Raw genomic sequence first — 10848 nt, forward strand, 5'->3', positions numbered from 1 at the left:
GCAGATGTTAATTGAACAACCACTGGGAGGTAAGCACTGAGGGAGATGGAGAGAAGTATGAGACACAGACCCTGCACCCCAGACGCCTGGCATGTGTCCCAGGGTGCAGACATAGCCCACCTGACCCCAGAGCTTTGCCACCTGGGATTTTTTAGTAAACAAATGCTTTTAGCTGAGTGACCAGCCCATGTGAGTGTTGGTCACTTGGGCCCTTCATTGTCTGTGGTGCCTTTCATTCTTGGCTCCTCAAGATGCCGGCCAGCTGGCGAATGGTGTAGCAACTGGAATGAAAGCTCAGTACTGCAGTTGGTTTAATCTTTACACGCTACTCGTTGCTCAAGGTCATTTCACCCAAAAATGGAAACAGGGGCCTCGCATTGAGGACTCTTCAATAAGAATGACACCTTCTCATGCCCGATTTTTCATTTGAGTCACAGCCAACATGGGGAGGGACTTGTGCATCTCCCTCATTAAGAGCACGTTAAATGTGCCCTATGCTCTGGACAGGTCGTGGTCTAAGCAGAGATGTGACCTGCGCACCATTCACTGCAGTCCAAGGCAGGACATGCTCAGTCTCAGAGTGACAGGCCATGAGCAGGTACAGAGGGCATCAGGAGGAGGAGCACTGAGGTGTGCAGACGTCTGGGAGACTCCATGGAGGAGGCACGATTTGGGCTGGGTCTGAAGGGGGCCTCACATTATAATAGGCAGAGAGGGGTGGAAAGACCACTTTGGATAAAGTACGACTATGATTAAAAACTCGAGGCTGCAGAGAGAGTCCGAGGCCTGCCTGTTGGGAGAGGAGTAGACTGGTCTCTCGGGAGGCCTTACAGGAGCGATGGGCTGGGACCAGCCTTTGGAGAGGCTTGAAGAGAGGCAGAGGGGTGACTTTATTCTCTGAAAATGAGCAGTCCACGCCAAACACGCAGCTCCTCCTGCCCTGGTCCTCAGGAGCCTGGCAGCTCAGTTATGGTCAGTTAATCCCAGCCTGGGGTTGGCGCTTCATTCTGCATAAACCTTGCACTCATACCAGTTAGCAGGTTTGGACAATAAAACAGGAAAGCTTAACCATGTCAAGCAAATAGTGCCTTCAGTGCAGCCACGGGAACCTCCTGTTCATTTGTAGTGCCGTAATGTATGCATTAAGCAGGGCTGACGTGTACAAACCTAAAACATCTCATTCTGGACTGACGGCAGCCGTTGGCTTCTGTGCCAGGGCCAGGGCGGCCCAGTGATGAGATGGCTGCTCCCGGAGCTGAGTGGAAGCAGCAGTCTTTGAAATGGCACTCCCGCGTGCTGAGCGCACTGCTCCCGGGCCACGTGCATCTCTGGATAGGCTGGACCCTGGGCCGTGGTCATGTGTGGACTTCGGCAGGGCTCCGTGAAGTTGACGCAAGTGACTGCCACAGAGTGGGTGGCTCTCTGAAGGCAGGGGAAGGAGACAGCAGTTTGACGGGAAAGTATTTTAGGTTCAGGAAAACATCTTCGCCCCTGTTGGGAAGCTCAGAGACCCGCTCCCTAATTCACAACTTCTGAGCAGTTGGGAGATTCTGTGTGGATCTGTCCACAGGTGGCAGGGAGGAGGAGGTTATGGTAGGCCACCTCTCTGTGTTATTGGGGGAAGTACGGCACGACGAATCCTGAGCAACCAATAATTCTTTTTAAGAGCCCGGTGGCATAGTGGTTAAGTTCGTGTGCTCCAATTCGGTGGCCCAGGGTTCGTGAGTTCGAATCCTGGGCGTGGTCCTGCACACTGCTTGTCAGGGCCATGCTGTGGTGGCATCCCACATACAAAATAGAGGAAGATTGGCATAGATGTTGGCTCAGCGACAATCTTCCTCAAGCAAGAAGAGGAAGATTGACAACAGATGTTAGCTCAGAGCCAATCTTCCTCACCAAAAAAAGAAAAAGTAGGGGCATTTATTTATTTGGGGCTATGTTTCTGAAGAGTTTCACTGGGTTTGGGGATAGGGAGTTATCAGCAGAAATCTTTTCCCTCTCTTTAATCTACGAGGCCTAATACAGATGATAAATTTGTTTCCATTCCTTGAACACATTTTTAATTAGGCAGAAGCCAGTCTTGAGAATTCCGTGTTTGCCACAGATAACCCATAGAGTGGCTAGTGCCTTTGTGAGTAATTACAAAGATGGATAGTACAAATTAGGACATTAAGTGTGCTTTACAGTCAGGCCTTAGAGGCTGAGGAGAGGCCCCAAGGCCCCATCATTTGAGAAGTCACTCAATGAGGTTCCTCCACATCCTTCTGTATGTCCAGACAGAGTATGGCTGGGTGTTCTGCCAAGCCCACTGGCTTTTCTGGAGTAAACAAAGAAGGGGGAAGACATCCTTCACTTACTTTTATGAAATGCGTGCTTCAGGAAGAATGAGGTTTCCCCAGGAAGCCTTCAGCTGTCCTGCTCCATCAGAGCAATGAGCTTGCTAAGGGGGCAGACATCCTGTGGCTGGCCGCCCAGGGCCCTGGGATTCTGGGCCAGCCTCTGGGTCGGGGGCTCCCCTCCTTCCCACATGCATCTCGTGGAGTACGTGGGCTGCTTTGTTTCAAACCAAAGTCAGGACAGACTAGGTGACCATGAGACATCTGGGGGGACAATGGGGACATATTTCCTGTTGTCCTTGGCCTGGGCTCAGTCTCTCGTGGATCACTGGGGTCAGCTCAAGCACTGGAGGGAGGTGCCAAGTGTTAGAGGACGGCCACCCCAGTCACACGTGAGGGGTCTGTTTCCTTTTTTAACAGAGAGGGCAACTTCCAAGTTTGTCAGGCCTAAGCTCTGGTTAGAGTCTGAAGTGTGTGGTTCTAAGTAGATTCTGGTTCCTTGCCCGTATTCTGTGGATGGTCAGGTCCTGCCAGTGTCGACTGAGCCTGGCAGTGGAGCCAGAAGGCAGAGGGGCTGGTCCAGACAGGAGGCCTTTCCCAGGCCGAGGAAGCACTCCCTGACCAAACACCGTAACTCTCGGGACCTCCTGACCCCAGGGCGGAGGATGGGGAAGGCTCCGGGCGGCCCTCTTACTACCTCACACAGCACCATCCCTGTGACATCAGGCTGCAACGCTGGGGGCCCCGGTCACGTCTAGTGACCCAAGCAGACCCGCCTGAAAGGGCCCTTGGACAGCACACAGTGGCCTGTCACCTGTGCCACCTTGGTTTCTCTCAGCATGGCCTGGTGTCGCGCTCTCTGCAGGTGACTGATGGTCAGTGGAGCAGGGAAGCAGTCATTCTAGCAGTACACGTGAAAAGTTCCCTTGGCCGAGCCTGAGAGGCGGATAGCTGGCCTGACACGTGCTTTGAGGGAGAGCACGAGGATGTGCTGTGTGACTTGCTCGTGGCCTTGGTCGGCCTCCAGGGGAAAGAGCATCTTCCCGCAGAGCGGGGCAGTGGCGGAGCCCAGCAGGATGAGGCGCCATGTCTGTCCATGGGGCTGGGTATGGCCAGCAGAGCCGCCCTGTTTGATGCATCTTCAGGGAATCTCAGGCCCTCTCTTTCTCCTTTTCCCTCTGTCCAGAGCACTCCATCTAACAGCACGTGGTGATAGGCTGAAAATGGTACATAAGAAATGGTTATAATGGTCTCCCCTCTTCTCACAATAACTGTGAAAACGATAGGGGGGATTTAGGAACTGGTCTGTGGCCTGTTTGACCATGTTGGGAATCCTGTGTGCTCTCCACGTCAGCCCTACATCCGTTCCTCAGAGTGCGAGCTCGTGCCTACTCGTGGCTTTTGCTCTTTCTGCTGCCTCTGCCTAGATGGCTTTCCCCCCAAGGTCATGGGCAGTGGCTTTCCCTGATGCCCTGACACTTGTACAGACCCATTCAGTGTCAGCCTGTAGCCCTGACCATGTTCTGCCCTTTCCCTGCTCTCTGTCTTGCTGGCATATGCCACTGTTTGAATGTCGGGGTCCTTTGCAAACCGTGCCTGCCCTCCCCTCGGGGTGTCAGAGTGACGGCGGGGACCGTCTCCCCAGCAGCTGGCTGGGGGGATGAGGAAACTCTGGTTGGATAAAAGAGCTTCTCCACGTGGCAGCTTTGCCCCGCTGTGTTGGCAGAGTTCAGATTGAGCCGTTCATCTGACCTATGCTTGGTTTGAGAGCAGGTAGACAGTTTTATTCAGCAGCTTCAGAGGACCTCTCTCAGACTGTGTGTGTTATATTCTCATCATGAAGGGTGGGATGAGAAAGGTGTGAGGGGTTGCAGACCTCGCAAAGGAATTACCTTCTACACATGTTTTTTCTCCCCATGTAGGAAAAAAGAAAGGGTATGCACACTAACATCAGAGATTAGATCGTGGGGTGTGTTTGGGCTCAAAGCATGTCATGAATCTAAAGGTAACTTGACTGGTTGAAATGACTCAGCCACGAGAAACCAAGAAGTGGGAAGCAGCCCTCGGATACGGTCCTGCCTCATGGAGGGTGACCGACGACCTTTTAAAGGTGCAAACGCACACACCTTTCGAGCCAGCAGTGCTACTTCTGGGAATTTTTCCATGTACAGGATTTTCACTGCAGCATTGTTTGCAATAGCAAAAAGAAAAAGACAAAAAAACGCTGGAATCTACACCAGCGTGGGGCAGTGGTTAAATATATTCTGGTGAATCTGTACAATGGAATATTAAGAGAAATTTAAGAGAATAGAGCCACTGTGTAAGCACTGCCATGGAATGACCCCCAGGATGCATGGTTAAGTGGGAGAAAGAGGCTCATCTTGTCCTAGTGTTTGTCTTTAAAAAGAGGAAGGGGATGGGGAAAAACGTGTGTCTGTGGGTGTGTATATGTATGTGTGTGTCTGTCCGTATACACACACACGGACATCTAAACATATCTGCTCGCATATGCCTAGACTAGGAGGATACAAGGCACCTGGCGGCCTTGGTTGCCTCTGGGAAATGGGGTGGGAATTACTTTTCACCGTATACCTTTTGTACCTTTTGCATTTTGTACCATGTACCGGTATTATCTATTCAAAAAATAAAGTTTTTAAATTTTCATTTGGTTTGCTTTTCTAAAAAAGAGAAATAAGAGAGAAGATTCTTATTCAGTAAATCTGCTTTCCTTAGGAATTTAAAGCCTTTGAACCAAAAGTAGTTAACTCTCCTTTTCTTGGGTCTTGAGGGAGACAGGGAAGTGGAGGGGCTGTCCTCTTCCACAGAAGACCTTTGGGAGACAAGCAGTGAGGATGGTTCTGCTCTGACGTGTGAGCGTGTGGGCGTGGAAGGGAGGTGGGGGGATGGGGAGACGGACTGTGCAGTGGCTGCGCCCTGGGAACAGACGAGGGCTGTGGCAGGGTGGCCTCCATCTTGGAGAATCACAGCACAACCCCTGTTCCTCTGGCTTTTGGGGTGAAAAAGATGGAGATGGTCCCCTGCACCATGGTCCGAGGGGCGCTCTTAGCACTCTCCAGGAGCCGTGCCTGTCCTGCGTGGAAATCTACCGCGGGCGATCCTGTCCCCAGCCCTCTTTCCTTACCAGCAGAGCTCTGATTTTATCCCCCTCTGGGGTGGAAGGTGTCCGGCCCAGGTGAGGACTCATGACAGCTGTTCTAAAACAGTCACAGGAATCCGTTTCTGCTTGCCATGAATTGGTTTACACACGTGTGTTTAACTCAGCTCGGGCCAGAAGAGAGGAGACTTTCCTGCTGCTGATCAGCTCAAGATGCGTGAGGAGAGCTGCTGTTTTTGCAAGTTGTTGGGGAAGAAAGAACGACATGGTGGGAGCAGCCTTAGCCATTTTGAGACTGTGAGGAAACCTCCCAACACACTGAGCTTGGCAGAGTGAAAAGACGGAAAGAGCCTGGCTCCCTGAAGGCATGACGGGCATCTGAACCAACCTGGGGACCACTGGCCTCTGTATTTCTTGTTCCACGAGAAAAATAAATCCCTATTCATTAATTCATTCAACCAACAAATATTTGAGCTTCTCCTGCGGCTCAGGCCCTGGGAACACAGCAGTGAACAAAGCAGACAAAGGCCCCGCCCTCCTTCGGCCGCACTCAGTGGGGAAACACACCAGGTAAAGAGGGAAACCAGATGGCACGTGCTTCCACCTGCTGATGAAACCAGGACGAGGGATCCGGAGTGTCTTGGTGTGGAGGTGACGGCTGCAGTTTTATCATGAATAGTTAGGGCCTCTTAGTTTACATTCTTCACTGAGGACTACCTCGGTTTTAATTGTGGACATTTTTCTGGAGCGTCAGTTTGCCGGCTCTTAGAGATTCAGGCTTCATCCCTGCTGTCCGGGGGCTGCTCGGCGTGCAGAGCCTCTGGGGTCATCGGGGCTGGCAGCAGACACGGCGGGGCGCCCTGCTCCACACATGGCTCCTGTCCCTGACTGCCTTCTTTCCCCTGACTCTCGGTCACCCTGACTTTCTTCCAGTTGTATTCACTGTGCATCACTTTATAGGCTTTGTCAGGTACAACCCAGGTGTTGGTTTTATGGTTTAAACACTATGGGTAAAGTTTCTTTGCATGATTTTAATGTTAATATCTCAAAGAGAATGTTTAGGTGTTCTCGGATTAATTCAGGTAAGAGAGAAACTAGGTTTTACAGTTTTCTAGATTGATGTGCTTTTCTGTTTTAGAGCTTTAAATTACTGGTGTTTTATAATCAAAATCCTGTACAGAAAAAACTCTGTTACTGTTTCTTCTTTAGGATATCTGTGTTCTTAGCATTACATAAATATAAACAAATAAACGATGACAAAAGTCCTCATGCGTAGTGAGGGAGGGGGTCCCCGAGATACCTGTGGGAGAATTCCGGCCAGAGGGAGTAGCTGGTATCAGGCCTTGAGGTAGGAGGGTGCCCGGCAGGTGACAGGAACACGAAGGCACCTGTGTGGGAAGCCATTGCAAGGCTTCAGGAAGGTTTCAGTAGGGATCCCTCTGGGGCCGTGCTGACTGCAGCCTGCAGGGGAGGCGAGGGCAGAAGCAGGGAGCCCAGTAAAGAGACCACTAATAATCCAGATGAAAACAGACGTGGAACAAGTTTCACGAGACCATGTTTACCCTTTCTATACTACACTCTGATTTTTTTTCCTGTTCTGCTTAAGTACTTTGTAAAAATGCTGAGCATTGAATTATTGGTTTCCATTTTTCATCCCCCCAGAGCACGCACCTTTGTCATGGCGTCCTGGCAGGTGGGATGTACTTCCCCAGCCCTTGACTCTGGGCTCTTGCTTGGTCTATGGCTTGTTAGCAGACTTGATATGAGCAAAAGTTTGAAAATGTGCTTGCGTGGTTGGGCTTGCCCTCTTATACATCTCTCTTGAAAAGGACAAACCCTGCTGGCCTGAGGAGGATGAGGGACACAGGAGCAGAGCTGCAGAGGGAAGCCGAGCCCAGGAGAGCCCAGCCCAGATCAGTGCAATCCCAGGCAACTCACAGATGTCTCAGCAAGAAACAAAGGCTCGTTGGTCTACACCACTGAGATTTTGTAGTAATTGTGCACAGTTATTGAGAACACAGCTGACAAACCACCACCAAAGTGATTTCATGGTAGGTTGTGACCTGGAGTTTGAAAGACACCTCTATACCACCCAGCATTAGTGTGGAGGGACCAGATCAGGGCCAGAGAGCAGACTTTTGGGGACGGTACCCACATGTGGAATAGATGCTCACAGAGGACAGCAATCATGATCAGAATCCAAATTCTGTTCAGACATGCCTGAAGAAACAAGAAGGCCATGTTAAATGGGAGAAACGTAGCATGCTTTACATTATACATGACTCAGTTTATAAAATAAAACTATTAGGCTACCCACATCCATCCCACAGGCCTGGAACTTTGTGGAATGGGATTCTGACATGAGGACACTTTAGTGCTACCTTAATCAGCAAATAAATTCCGACAGGGAAGAGATTAATTCGTCTTGTAGCCTTCCAGCTCCATCTTAGCCATGTTCTACAGACAAGGAGATTTGAGGCAGAACAGACACATTATGCTTATTCCTGGAATGTTCATTGTAAATCAGATATTTTGTCAGTAAGCTTCTATTTCTGATACTCCATATTAAAAAGAATTGCAAGTGCATCCTTACATAAAGTCAATCATCAACTGATCTGTTTCACTAATAGAGCATTTTTTAATTATAGTGAGTGGTCAGGGAAGGCCTCACGAACTGAGAAAAACGTTCAAGTCTAAAAGGTCCAATGGGAGTTGCCACCAAATTAGCAAGCAAACAACTTCCTTTTAAAGGAAGGACTCAACGTAAATGATTCCTTCTGCCTGGGATGCTTCCATAGGATCCTACATTAAGTCAAAGCCCAAGCCAGATGAACACAATGACAAGGCATCCCATCCAATAGTGAGAGTAACCAAAGATCCCATAGGTGACCCCCAACCATACCTAGACTCTTCCTCTATGGCTCCTGCCTGGAATCCAACTGGAACAATGCAAGGTGCGGGTCTCTCGTGCTGCAAAATGCAAGCGAACACTGAAATGAGTCCAGTCAGATTTCTGTTGGATTTTTGTTGTTTTCCCCTTTCCCATGTTTGAATCCAGGCAGACTTGGGTCCAGACACCTTTTCTGCATGTACTCACTGTGACCACAGGCAAGCTGCTTACCTTCTTGGAACATGGTTAAATGAGGACAATACCGATCTTGTAGGATTAAATGAGCATTTGTATACAAAACCTAGTACAACAGCTGCACATCATGGGTCCTCAATAATTAGTACTCTTAAAATTTATTCCTGGCTGTGTGTTTTATGAAGAGAGGGCCAGGGAGGAAGATCATTAACACCACCTAGTGTCTTTCAGCCAACAGGGAAAATGCCCAGTAGCCCCAGGCTTGAGCTCTAGCCCTTAAAACACAACCATGAGGAATGACAACCAGAGAACCTCCACCCCTCCAGCTTGTCAGTCATCTCCTAGGAGTTGTCATCTCCTAATCCCTTCTCCCCTGCCTTAATTCACAGAGGATCTGAGGTGGCTTGTGGAAAATACACAGAATATGACAGCAAAATATAAATAGAACATAAAACACTAGGATAAGGAAAACCTAAATAAGAATTGGAATTACAGACTGGCTAGAAACATTAAAAACAAATAAGTAGGTGACCAGTTCCTACATAGATTCCAAAGTTAAGTCAGAAAAGTGGTTCTGTACTTCCTCTGGATCAAAGTGAAAATGGAAACAGAGCCAATTAAAAGTCCTCATTATCATCAGAAAACACCCCTTCATCTGATGACTTTACTTTTTTTTTTTAAGATTGGCACCTGAGCTAACATCTGTTTCCAATCTTTTTTTTCTTCTTCTTCTCCCCAAAGCCCCCCAGTACATAGTCGTATATTCTAATTGTAGGTCCTTCTTGTTGTGGCATGTGGGATGCCACCTCAGCATGGCCTGATGAGCGGTGCTGTGTCCGCACCCAGGATACAAACTGGCGAAACCTGGGCCACTGAAGTGGAGTGTATGAACTTAACCTCGGCCAGGGGGCCAGCCCCTGATGACTTGACTTCTTTATGTGAAACGCATTGATAGGTTTCATAAGATTGTTTCTTGAAGCATCTTCCAATGATAGAGAAGAATAAAATTCCAAAGTACATCTCCAAGAATGCTGTCCTGGGGCCACACCAAGCACGTTTGTGATGTCCCAACCTCCAGCAGCAAAGGAATAGCTGGACCACATGCTCTTCCCAGACTCCAGCTCCTTCTCCACAGGGCTGAAAGCACTGAGAGCTGGGACTGTGGGTAGTTTGAGGTGACACAGATCCTCAATTGCAAAAACACAAAAGTTCAGGAAATACAGGTTGTTCCTAACTCATTTGATGACAAAATCTGATCTGACCCAGTGTGAGGCTATTTTTAGTCCTTTCTTCATTTTATTGCAGAAATATCCATGTGTTTGATTAGAGGCTGCTGCCCCAGACCCAGCTGGGGATGTTATCTAATGTATGGACCATATACCATATCGCCTTTCTAAAACTTAAAAAAAGAGTTCTAAATCCCAAAACCATCTGGTGCCAAAGATTTTGGAAAAGGCACCAGGGACCTATCTTCTCTGATAACCCCCAAAGTGCAGGTGCTCTATAGTGTGTGCTCAAAGCATGTCTGTACACCTCAGACATCAAGGGAGCCAATGGCCGAGTGGACTGTTGTGGAAATGAAAAGCCGAATCAGTAGGCAGCCAGTCCAAAATTAGGCAGACTGTGGCCAAGATGACTCAGTCCAGGTATCCCCTCATCCAGGCCCCGGGATTCCTACACATCCGGGCCACATTTCATATTGTCAGGAAGCCCAAGATTCACTGTGGCAGTTTTGGGGGAGTTTTGTGTGTGTTTGTGTTTTAGTTCCACAACAGGCGTTGTCCCCATCTCAATGATAGACACGTGTGTGTGTGTGTGTATGCATGTGTGTGTGATCAGTCATACAGATGACTGATTCTGAGCCTAGAAATGAATACTTCAAAAGCATTTTTATCACACATACAAGTCAGGATGGTAAAGTCCTAGGAAAATTTCTCACAGCTGCTCTCCCTTGTACAGAAGCACAGACGAGCCCTCGCCAGGGCATCTCAAGGCTGGCTGCATGGTGGAATCACCTGGGGAACTTTAAAAAGCCCTGCCGTCTGGGTCTCAGCCCCAAGAAATGCCAATTTAATTGTTCTAAAGAGCAGCCTAAGCATCCAGCAGTGTCTCTCACTGATTAAAAGAAAAAATTATCTAGAGAACTTAATAATGTGTAAATTACCAGATGTCTTCTTTGAAAGTCTGATTCAGTAGATAGGGTTTGCACTGGACACTTTTTTAAAAAACAAAAGCTCAGATGATCCTCATTTCCCAAATCAGGACACACTGTGTTGGAGACTGGGGGAGATGTGTTGAATGGGTGGAGAAAG

The sequence above is a fragment of the Equus caballus genome, chromosome 18, assembly GCF_041296265.1.
Source record: "Equus caballus isolate H_3958 breed thoroughbred chromosome 18, TB-T2T, whole genome shotgun sequence".
Taxonomy (NCBI): Eukaryota; Metazoa; Chordata; class Mammalia; order Perissodactyla; family Equidae; genus Equus; species Equus caballus.